Source organism: Thermobia domestica, chromosome 15 (assembly GCF_964235325.1).
Source record: "Thermobia domestica chromosome 15, izTheDome1.hap1.1, whole genome shotgun sequence".
NCBI classification, from domain to species: domain Eukaryota; kingdom Metazoa; phylum Arthropoda; class Insecta; order Zygentoma; family Lepismatidae; genus Thermobia; species Thermobia domestica.
In genome coordinates, this window is record NC_137468.1 from 10,654,653 (window position 1) to 10,666,889 (window position 12,237).

General features: G+C 36.1%; 1 protein-coding gene across 2 annotated transcripts in view; it reads left to right on the forward strand.

The window, feature by feature from the left end:
* LOC145672069 (polyamine-transporting ATPase 13A3-like) overlaps positions 1-12,237 on the forward strand; it is a 251,081-nt gene that overhangs the window by 170,368 nt on the left and 68,476 nt on the right. The gene's annotated exons all lie outside the window — the stretch shown is intronic.

The window sequence follows — 12,237 nt, forward strand, 5'->3', positions numbered from 1 at the left end:
AATCCTGTCGAAAATCTCACATTTCTTACATACACACCAGGGTTGGCAAAAACCATGGTTTTTATTGACCCCCCCCTCAAACAAAAAAACGCCTTTTTTGTTTAAATAATTTGCTCTATGTCTTCATATCATATATATGGACAGAAATAAGTTTGTTTCGCCTTGGTGTCATTATGCAATAACCGGGTTATGCTGGAAGGGGTCACATAAGCTCATGTTATCCGGAATCAGTTTTTTTTAATATATATACTATATATATATATATATATATATATATATATATATATATATATATATATATATATATATATATATATATATATATATATATATATATATATATCAGTAACACCCTTGCTTTACGATTGCCACGAGAAATATTGAGTTGTGACACATATTCGTTGTAATTTTGTGATTAATTTTCATAGTTGGTAACATTGGACAATGGGGTATGGTGGCTCTGGCAGAGCAATCACTGCTAGTGCAGTGGGTTTTTGGTTCGATTCCAGGACCGTGTAAGTTTGTGGTGATTAATTGCATGTGAGAAATCGGTTCCTCAATTTTTTCCCCCGCACTAACTTGTAAAACATTTTAAAATTTCCAGGACTATCATTTCTTCCATTTGTTGAAAAAAATGGAAGAAATCGTTGTACGGGGAATATAAAACCATATAACGTAGAATATGCCAGAAAAATTTAAAACTTACGGAAAATAACTTTATGATCTCACAACCATAATTACGAGTTAGAAATCTGATCTGTAAAAAAATTGATACTGACCTGCTTAAAGTAGTTCTAACCAGACGATTATAAGCCCGAGGCTTGGACAACGTTTTATTATTTACTGGATTGCTAGAAGAGAAAGTTTCTTTATGAAAAACAAAGTAGAATAAACATTTTAAAAATATATAGATCACGTAGGTTTTACATGAATTTTTATTTGCGCTGCTGCATTCATGCCAACATCGGCAAATTTCACCTTAATATATGAGTAGAAAACAATTTACTCGTGGAAGTAAACAGATTTCATTTTTATAAATAATAATAATAATAATAATAATAATAATAGAAGCAATAGTAATAACGTAGATACTTAGAATGGAAACATAAGTAGCAATAAGGTAACTACTACTACATTCACAGTTTTCAAAAATACTTTATTAGTCGCCTCCTCTGAAAAGAAAGAGAAGAATTAAGGTACGGTTACGTTGAATAATTGATAATTTATGATACGTTAAGGTTTTCATGTTGTTTACGCAAGTTATGTATAATAAAAATACGCCATAAGGAAAATCAAAGATAGCAACCAGGGCCTAGAGTTGAACGGCATTCACCAGGTTATGGCATATGCTGATGATGTAAATTTAATAGGGGATGATAGGAGAACAGTAGAAATAAATGCAGAGATATTATTAAACGCTTGCAGGGACATGGGTTTAGAAGTAAATGCAGAGAAAACTAAATACATGGAAGTGCGTCGGGACCGTAATACGGCAAATTGTGGAGGCGTTAAAATATTAAATAATACTTTTGATAAAGTGGATACTTTCAAATATTTAGGATCAATATTAACAGACGAAAATTATATTCACGAAGAAATTAAATGTCGACTAAAAGCAGGGAATTCGTGTTACTATTCGGTTCAAAATCTCTTGTCGTCGCGAATTCTGTCGAGGAATTTGAAGCTTAAAATATATAAAACGATAATCATGCCTGTTGTTCTGTATGGTTGCGAAACATGGTCGCTTACTCTGAGGGAAGAACATAGACTGAAAGTATTTGAGAACAGGATCCTGAGAAGAATATTCGGACCCAAGAGGAACGAGAATGGGGAATGGCGGAAGCTTCATAACGAGGAACTACATAGTTTATACGGTTTACCCAACATTGTTAGGGTCGTCAAGTCTAGGAGGCTTAGGTGGGCAGGTCATGTAGCTAGAATGGAAGAAAGTAGAAACGCTGTCAAAGTCTTGACTGGTAGACCCATAGGAAAACGACCATTAGGAAGACCTAGGCGCAGATGGGAGGATAATATTAAGATGGATCTCGCAGAGATAGGAATACAAAGTAGAAACTGGATCCAATTAGCTAAGGATAGAAGTCAGTGGAGAGCTTTTGTGAACGCGGCACTGAACCTCCGGGTTCCATAGGCCATAGAGTTAGTTAGTTAGTTAGTTAGTTAGTTATGTATAATAAAAATAAAGTAAGTTTTTATGTACATTGAATAGTAAATAATAAAAAAATAAGACTCAAAGTATGTAGAAACTTTCAGTTTCTTTATTATTGATAATTCGTATTTTATGGGTTGTTTCAAATTGTTTTGTAAACGTAGTTACGTTGGTACCGATTAGTTTCCATGCTAGTATATGCATCTTATTTATTTTGTGTATACCTGATTTTTATGAAACATAAATTACTATAGTTCCAACGGTGAAGTACTTTCTGCTAGAAATGCAAGTATTTTTTTTTAAAAAAATTGATGCAGCAGTGCAAGCGTGATCTATAATTTTCTTATACTTCGTTGTTTTTGTGTTTCGTTCTATCAAAAGAAGAAATTTTGTCCATTCTGAAATTGCAGTTATAAAGGACATCATCTGACCCTCATTCTAAAACCGAACAGTTGACGGATAGCCAATGTACACTCATGTCCAAAATGATTGTCGCATATCTATAACTGTCTTCTTGTAAGAATATCATGTGCTAATGATTTTGCAGGGTACTTTTAATACTGATACTATGTTTATAATCGGGAAATGTATAGGAAAAGAAGTATAAATACGAAAATTAGAATGAGTAAAACAAAACGTTGCTAAATGGACAAGGAAGTTTTATTTTCGTTTTATTGTTCTTATTTACTGCTCTTTCGACATGAAATTTGCCACATACATGTCTTTGCCGATTATACACATACTAACAAGAAATACCAGGCGAATTCGTTATCAAATTATATTCCTACAGCAACATATTTATAGACATGCGACAATAATCTTGTACATGAATGTACATCCAAAATATTCGTGTGGTTTGGAGCACATGGAATAAGTCACATAATATTCATATAATGATTGTCAGCGCACTGTATCCAGTTTGTGCCATACTCCACACGAAGCATTTTATAAATATTTTTCTCAACTTGTTAGTCAAGGACAAGAATAAATACTGTTCTGAAATACTGTTCCGCCTCCTCCTCCTCCTCCTCCTACTACTACTACTACTACTACTACTACTACTGGTACTGTTATTACAAAGGTGAGTCATAATTTCCGCAGTATTTCCACAATCCAAATAGCAATCGCGTGTATAGGCTGTGATCGACCGTAAGTACGAGATCAAACTCAGCAGTAGCAGTGTGGCAAGTGAACGATTTATCACGGAAGCCGCCACTTCCTCAGTATCTTCGGTCGGTTTCTAACGGTAGTGACGATAAGTACTCAAGAACGTCTGATACGTGAACTGCTGAGAGTTCGAACTTGGGCATAAAATGCAGCAACAACCCAAAAAAAAATTGTCATGCGGAAGGACAAGGTGCAGTGAACCACAGCAGAACAACTCGTTGGTTCCGCAAATTCCGTGCAGGTTGTAAAATTGTCGATCAGTCAAGGTCCAGCTGCCCCAGGGTAACAGATTTTGAGGTCGTACGGCATACCATTTAGGAAAATACATCGACCAGCACACGACGATTGTCAAACTAACTCTGCATGTTTCAGTCTACTGTAGTGCGTCACATTTACGAACTCGAGAAGACCATAAGGAGGTGCCGCATTGTGTCACACAGTTGCAGACCCAGAGGAGAGTAGATATATGCTGATAACTCGTGCAAAATCGTGATGTGAGTTTCCTAAAACAGTTTGTCACATGCGACAAAAAGTAAATGTTTTTGCTAAATCCAATATGTGCAAAATCAGTGATTGAGGAAGGCCCATCTTCCAGAACCGGTTGTCAAACAGGGCTGTTTCGATCATAGCCATACTCCGTATGTGGTGGAACTACAAAGGAGTGATTCACTTCGAGTTCCTTCCTAGTAGTCGTACCATCAATGCCAACCTTAATTCCAAGCAGTTGGAGCGGATATATGCTGCACTACTCTAGAAATATCCTGCGTTGATTAACCGAAAGCTCGCTCTACAGTAACAGGATAACGCAAAACGCGCACTCGGATGGAAAAATACAATAATAATAAATACAAAATAAAAAAAAAAAAAATAAACAAAAGCACCCGGCATATAGTTGTCACTGTTCATTTCCTCGGATGATCTGTTTCGGTCCATGGAGCAGTTCCAGAAATCATGATGCTTCACCAACTAGCAGGAGATGGAAAGAGCAGTCAGTGGCTGACTACTTTGCCTCGAAGGGCAAGATGTGGTATCGACTAGGGATGGCCACAAAGTTCCGGTTCCGTTCTCGGAGATCTGGTTTTCAGAACCGGTTCCAGACCTTGATCCGAAGCCCCAAAGACCCGTAAAGGAGGCACAAAGTTCACTTTCAAAACACTGCAAAGAGGACCATGCGCTTATGTTCTCCCCACCCAGACCCGCTTGTGCCCACAGAAAAAAAAAATGGTCCACCAGTGGGTGTTTAGCCAAATCAGTTGGCCAGTTTGCCTGTTTAGCCAATGAGTTTACCAGTTACCCACTTTATTTAGCCAAATAAGACAAGCGGCCGCCGCCTGGGCGCAAGCCTGTCGATTCCACCATTTCATTTAGCACACTGTTCACAACCTGCCAGCAGCTCGGGTTTAGCGTAGGGATGGTCACAAATTTTAGGTTCCAGCGGAACCGGTTCCAGACCTGGATCCGAAAAACCGGATCCATTCAGACCCGAAAACCGGTTTCACCTGGAAGATAGCTGCAAACAGTGCAGCACGAGAAGTTGGTTATGTTTTAAATGTTAACGTACTTTCAATATACTAAATACAGATATATTGAGTACCAGAATATTGGAAGACGTGTGACTCTTCCTTGTACGCTTTTTTGTATCAATTTTCCAGATTTAACGATTTTAAGTGCCTTTTTCAGCGTCTTGTGGACCACTCTGGTATCTGAGATTACTATTGGCATAAATTTCACATTTTTGCTGTTCCATTGTTGCATCAAAGGATCCAGTATATTTCAATCAAAAATTTTTCTTGTACGCCTTACCTGGAGAACTAAATATAGCGTAGCCAAATCCAAACTACAACTTAACTCAGTATGATATGCCTATTCCGTAGAAAATACGAAAACTTGATTTGGGGACCGTTCAAAAAATTTTTGGCTCGTGATTAAAGATCCAATATATTTCATTCAATCAAAAATTTTCTTGTTCGCCTTATATCTAGAGAACTACATATACTGTAGCCAAAACCAAACTATCACTTAACTCAGTATGATGTGCTTATTCCCTAGAAAAAACGAAAACTCGATTTAGGGGCCGTTCAAGAATTTTGTGACCCCTGATCCAAAAACTAATTATTGGCCAAGAGTGCAATCTTTTATTTTTTAATCATTTCTAAAATTCGTGTCTTGTTTTCTGTTTTCGGCTAATTGTTTGTACTTTCCTATTTTTCTCTACACTTTCTGCATGTTGGTTGATGTTACGATATATTAGATGTATCTAAATCTTTTTTATCTTTGCTTACTACTGTATTGTTTGGTCTGCTGTGATATAATTCTTTGTCAGTTACTATCGTTCTGTTCCCCATAGCAGAACATACCGCGATCTGCGATGTGATCGCAGAAAATTTGCCGCGCCTGTGCAGAAAAATTGTCAGAGAGAAAAAATAGCCAACAGAAAAGTATAAAAGCATGCCTGCGATGTGCAGATGTTTAAAATGCACGGACTACTTGTATAAATATAGTTTGAACTGTTTTTTACGTCGTGTAAAGCGTATTTTTAACAACCAGAAATGTTTCTTCTGCTGGAACTGAAGATTGACGTGATTTTATAATATTATAAATCTGCTTACCGCTGAAGCCTTGTTTACCATGCTTCATGTAACGCTGTAATAAATACGTGATAGTATGATCTTGATTCTTTTATTTTGGAATTCCTGCAGAAAATTTTTGACTTACAAAATTTTATCGCAGAAAGAGAAAGGAAGTTCTGCCATCAGGGTTCTGTTTCATTAATTCTTGGCAAGAAAAGAATGGTGTGTTTGATTTGTAACTAAAGAGTTGGCGTATTAAGTGAAATAGAAAAGCTATTGCAATTGAAAACTACTTATAATCAATAGCATAGTTTCTCAAAATACAGAATGTCTGTTAGCTTTGCAGTGAGTAGCCGTACAAACATTAAAATTGACAATCTAAAGAAAATGCTCATTTATCTCTGTCTTCATGGGAACCATGGACCATTATCTCCTCTAGGTAAAATCCATCGTGTGTTTTTCTCCCGAATACTTTTCTTCGTAAAATTTCAAATAAACAGTTTTGCGTACGAATCAGTTTGAGGCAAATGTGTTACGTGAAGTTGGTTCAAGATTATTTCTGTTGTCCTTTTATCGTGCTAAATAGTAGAGCAGGCAACCCAAATATTTATACTTCTCACTTTTAATTTCGTTCAATCATCCAAATATTCCTTCTTTTTACATAACAGTTAAGTTACATGACTATATAAAGTTTGTATTGAGTACTAAGTGATCATTATCGTATTTGCTTCATTCCTGTATAAATGTACAGCTGCTCTTTCTAGACATGCATCTTTGACGTAATACAAACATTTGCTCTATTCTAAAACATACTAGAGAGAATATAGTCATGTAAAAGTTGATACAACGAAAGTCAAGTGTGAATATCATGTGTACATGCTCTAGTTCTATTTTGTCCTCGTGAGCAGTGGGAAAGTGTCTCGTCTGGATCTTCTTCATGTGACAAATATTTATTGTACATTTATCACCAATGTTAGCGACAGTGAACAGGTCGACACAAGTTAACTTTTATTTTCGTTTTTACACGTTCTGATCATGCACTCACTAGGATAACCTAGCAAGAGATTAAAGTACACAACTTCTGAGGTGTTACTGCGTTTAATAGGTGGTTTAAAACTCCAAGGAATGTTGTGATTGCAGTCATTGTATTCTATGTTGTGACAGTGGTAGTTTTGAGACTGTTCTGAAGACAGTCTCTAAATAGCTAACAGCAACAATGAGGAACCTAATAATTCCTAGTTCTACACCTGAGTACAAGTATGAGATAGTGGACGAGTTGCAGCTTCCTATGACACCTAATGACGAATATTCAACTGAATTTTTTGCTGGTGAGTTCGACAGTGTTGTGGAAATAGTTAAGTGTCGTTTTGCTTGTGTGTGCTAGAACATTTTTCAGTGCACTATGGTTAAGATTGATAGAAGTTTAGTGTTTGTTTTCCTTTATATGGAATTATGTTCGAGATTTGTTCACTGACGATTGGCACAGAGCAGTTGGTGAGTTTCATTTGAATCCAAAATGTGACGATAGAGTTGTGAAATTTTGCCTAACACATAATAGGATTTTATTCTAAAGTAAGTTGCATTAAATTTTTGTCAGGACGTGGCATTCCTTTCTCAAAAGAAAGGGAGAAGACTTTCACTGGGGTGTCATGAAACCGTGCGATGTTTGTAGTGTGTGGATTTGTTCTGCACAGGGTGGAAAAAATCATCAGTTTTCTAAAAATCATTTTTATTTAAAAGAAAAAAAAATAAATCATAAATCAATCTTTCTCCGTATAATACAAGTCATGAACAGAAGAGAAAAGATTAGAAATTAGTATTAAATGTTAATTCTGCCATTTAAATGAAAGTATTGGGATTGAATTATTTTGAATTAATCCCTAATCTTAAACTTATTTCAATCCCAAACAATGTTTCTTAAGCATTAACGAAAAAGTACAGCAACGTTTATCAACATGACATTTCTTTTTCACAAAAGTTACTGATATTTGGCAGGGAACAGATTTTAAAAAAAATCGAAACTAGCTTGCTGCTATCTTAAAAAAAAAAAATATATATATATATATATATCTGAGAGGGGATCAGACACCTAAATACGCCCCTGCTATCTGGGAACAAACGAACAGACGCGGACACAAAAGAATGTTCGTCTTAAATGCCTATGGTGATTTCCCCGTTAGACTAGTTAACGATTTAAAAACCCTATGTTACAAAGAAAAGAAAGCAGAATTTCCCCGTTACACGTTCAAAACGAGATTTTTCCTAATCATCCTCTGCATGAAACACTCGTTTCCATACTGTACTGTACACATTTGAGTCTCATTGTATTATGATTATTATCTTCCATAATCAAAATAACAGAACAGAAACGGGATTTTACTTTAAATTAATTTATTTCGGAATTTCATTTAAATCAATCCACCCTGGTTCTGTATAAATTTAATCTCAGTGATAAAGGCTAATGTCTGGTTCGTGAGTTAGATACCAGATCTTTTGGGTTTTGTGATGGACATTTGTTCATAGTTCTCTTATAGTACGTAAGTTTTTTCTCGCTTTATAATTCATTTGCATTATCATAGTAGTACGTAGTCGTTTTAGTGTAGAACGTTAAGTAGAATTAGTCTCAGTATGAATTGGAAACTGTGCCTACTTTTTTGAATGGTACTCAAGGTAGATGATAATAAATGGACACAACGCACCGGTTGAAGTAATGTAGTCCAAGAAGTAATCCAAACAATCAAATCGAGGGGCAATTTTCTTGGATTTGGAGATAAGTTTTCAGCCAATAAATCATTTTTCTGGTTCTTGTAAGTGTAAAGAAACATGGATGTAAGGTCAGTGCGGAGAATCGAAAGTCAGTCAGTCAACCTTTCTTGAAAATTTTAATTTCCCGAACGACAGGAAATAAAGGAAATAGTTAAGATATATCGTCTCTCTACGATATCTATATCCTCTTAGAAGAGTCGGCATAATTTTCAGTAATTGAGGCTACCACTTTCCGAACTAAGAGCGAGACTGGGATTTAGATAATAATGGATTAGATTTCTAGCAAATAACTGGGAAGAATATAGCATTTGTAGCTATCAAAAAATAAGCTGGCACCTTCAAACAAGTAAGACACTTCAGAGAAAAAAATATTAGTGTTTATAATTGAATCCCGTGCGTTGTATAAATTATATGTATTAAGATAACTGTTTTATAAGATAATTTACTTTCAGTAAGTAGTATATTTCAAAATAATTCCATTGAGAATTTTTTTGTCATTCTGATTTCCGCAGTGTTTTGGAAACTGTAAAAGGTAGTAAAGCGGAACTGGTGAAATTAAATTTTTGTTTAACGTCCCTTTATTATACCCTTTAGGCTAAAGGAGATCAGTGATAACTGAGTGATTGTGAAAGTGAAATTTTAGTGCTCCCACCGGGAATCGAGCACAGGACCATGACATCAGAAACGCACCCGCTAGCCAATAGACCAGTGAGGTGGGCGGGGCGAAACTGAACACCCTTAAATGTAGATGTCTTTCCAGTGTGAATATTATTCCTTAAGATACGTGGTCAAAGTTAAATAGAAATTGCTTAATAAGAACTTGAACAACTATAAAAGCTCAGGGAAATGCCTCCCCCCCCCCGCAAATCATTATGTGTGTACCGAAAAACATAGATTGATTTTGAAGAAAGTGATTTTAAATCTATTGTAGCGCATAGTATTTCTGCGCGGAGCTTAAAGGGAAGGCATAACCTCCTATAGTCCACCCAATTCTCATGCTTTTCCTATTATATCTAAGGGCCGGTTTTTCATAAGGACCAGACTGTGTCAGTAATCAGATCAAAAGTCACGTTGTGTGCTGAATCAAGTCTGGAGATTCCAAATCCGGATGTGAGATATTTCACACATGTAATGTCCGCGTAAGGCACCCTGGGTAATTCTCAGAAGATGCATATACTTTTATTATTATTGGACTTTTAACAATGTTCTATCCATATTTACCTTACGTGCTATACATCGTTTTTAAGCTCTTCATTATGTCTTTGCAATAAGTTTTCAGTGAGCTCTCTTCTTATGATCTTTGAGATAAGTGGAGGAATTATTTGTTTTCATTGATTTTTCCATTGATATTAATGTTTCGTGCTTTTTGACTATGTTCCATCCATTGTAGAGTAATTTGCTTTTGAAATATAGAATCTACATAGTCTCTTTTATACTTGAGCTGAATTTCAGCAATCTCCTCCAAAAGTCTGTTCACATCATTGCAACCGGATAGGCCTTTCATTCTTGTCATGGAATAAACATTTAACAAAGCTATCTTAAGGAGCTACACAAAATATATTTTTTTTTTTTTTATTTTATAAATCCACCAAATAATATTTAAATCGTGAATCATAACATTTTTTCGTTCCCTAGTAATGTAATTGTATTTTACGAGAATTGGACTTCAGCGAGAAGTATTTTCATTCTGCAGAGAAAATGGTGAGAATATTGTCTCGTGTTGCGCCCAGCAATTTTTGTTTCAAAGCCCAAACATATTACCCTTTCATGTTATATTTTAGAAACAGGTGCATAAGACGAGCTATGAGAGTAAGGACGAAATCGAAAAGTGCTTACGCATAATTTGAACGCTCGGAAATAAATCATTTCAGGTGTTCAGCTAGTAATACTGAACTGTTCAGTAGCAACCAGTTCTCGTTGCCATCTGTATAATAATGGATATAATTTGTCTTTCCGTTAGAAGATAGTTTCATAATAAATGGACGATTATTCTGACTAATAGTGGATTTTTTTAAAAGAAAAAAATCTGTTGAGTTCTCTTACTAGTCGGAACGCTTCACATATACATTCATATTTTTTTTAACAAAATATTTTTTGAAATATAGGGTTTACCGTATTCAAAAAGCGTACCGGTTTTGGATCGCGTGACAGATTTTTGTTTCTCGGTCGCCGACATTGTTTTGTATTGTTGCTTTACCCACAAACATTTCGATTGTCGCCTTAGTCTGCATTTCTAGCTTCAGTCTGTGTCTAGCCATGGAGCAGTTTACTATAGCGCAACGTGTGCTAATTGTGAAAACTTTTTATCAGAACGAGGAAAATTATGCAGCAACTGTCAGGTGAATTCGTGCGGTTCTAGGGCACTGAATGAGGCACTGAATGAATCAACAGTTCGGAAACTTATGAAAAAGTTCATTGAAACTGATTCAACAGTGAACATTAAAAGTCCTGGGCGTCGTCGTAGTGGTCGTTCTGAGCAAAACATTGCGGTGGTTCGTGACAGTGTGGCGGTTAGTCAGGGAGCCAAAGAATTTCAAGAACCACCGCACTGTCAGGGAGTCATAGCGAATTTCACGAACAGCGTTATTGTATGCCAGCGCAGTAGAAGAGGTCGTATATTCGACATCATTTACTATACCTGAATGGGGGGCGCGGTGGCTCAGTGGTAGAGCGTTCACCTCCGGTGCTTGGGGTCCCTGGTTCGATTCCAGCTCGCGTCGTGTGTACTTTGTGTTGGACAAACACCGTGCTCGTGGGTTTTCTCGGGGTTCTCCCGTTTCCTCCCACTTTCTTCATTCCACCATTACACTCATTATCACCGTCTCCTTTAGCCTAACTGGCATAACCGTGGGACGTTAAACTTAAAGATTTCATTTCATTTTCACTATACCTGAAATCGGAATGTGTGATGAACATGTTTATGAATTTTGTTAGTGTGTTTTGAAAAATAAAGTTCATAATTTGATGTAACAAAACCGGCGCGTTTTTTAAATAACCCTATATACTCGAATTTATCACGCATATAATACTGGAACTTATACTCACTTAGGCTTAAGATTTCGGTAACAAGACTCATTTCCAAGTTCTGCTCGAAGGAATAACATTGTATGGTAAACTACCATATCAGTACAAGAAAATGAATAATTACACTTAGCTGGTCAGCCAATTGCTATAGAATCACCTATTTAACAGTAATAATAAATATCTAAATTGAAATTTAAAGTAATGATCTCTGTTGGGAATCTCGTATGTAAACGTGTATTATTGCTCTCATAATTTTATTTACATGTACTTTGCCGGTGCAAGAATAAACTTGTCATATACAGTGTACCTTAAAGAATGATGTAATTTCAGATTTTGCTGAGGGGAGGAGGAATGCTCCACCGACATAAGAATATCATGCTGCTTATTACTATATTAGTACACAGTCGATTTAACACAAACTTCTCAGACTCAGGGTGGAGAGCAATTGCCCCCTACCCTCCTAAATTACGCCCTTGACGTTAAATTGAGTGAAATCAATAAGTCATGATGTGCAAATGAATTTTATAATCTTAATTCTTTTGT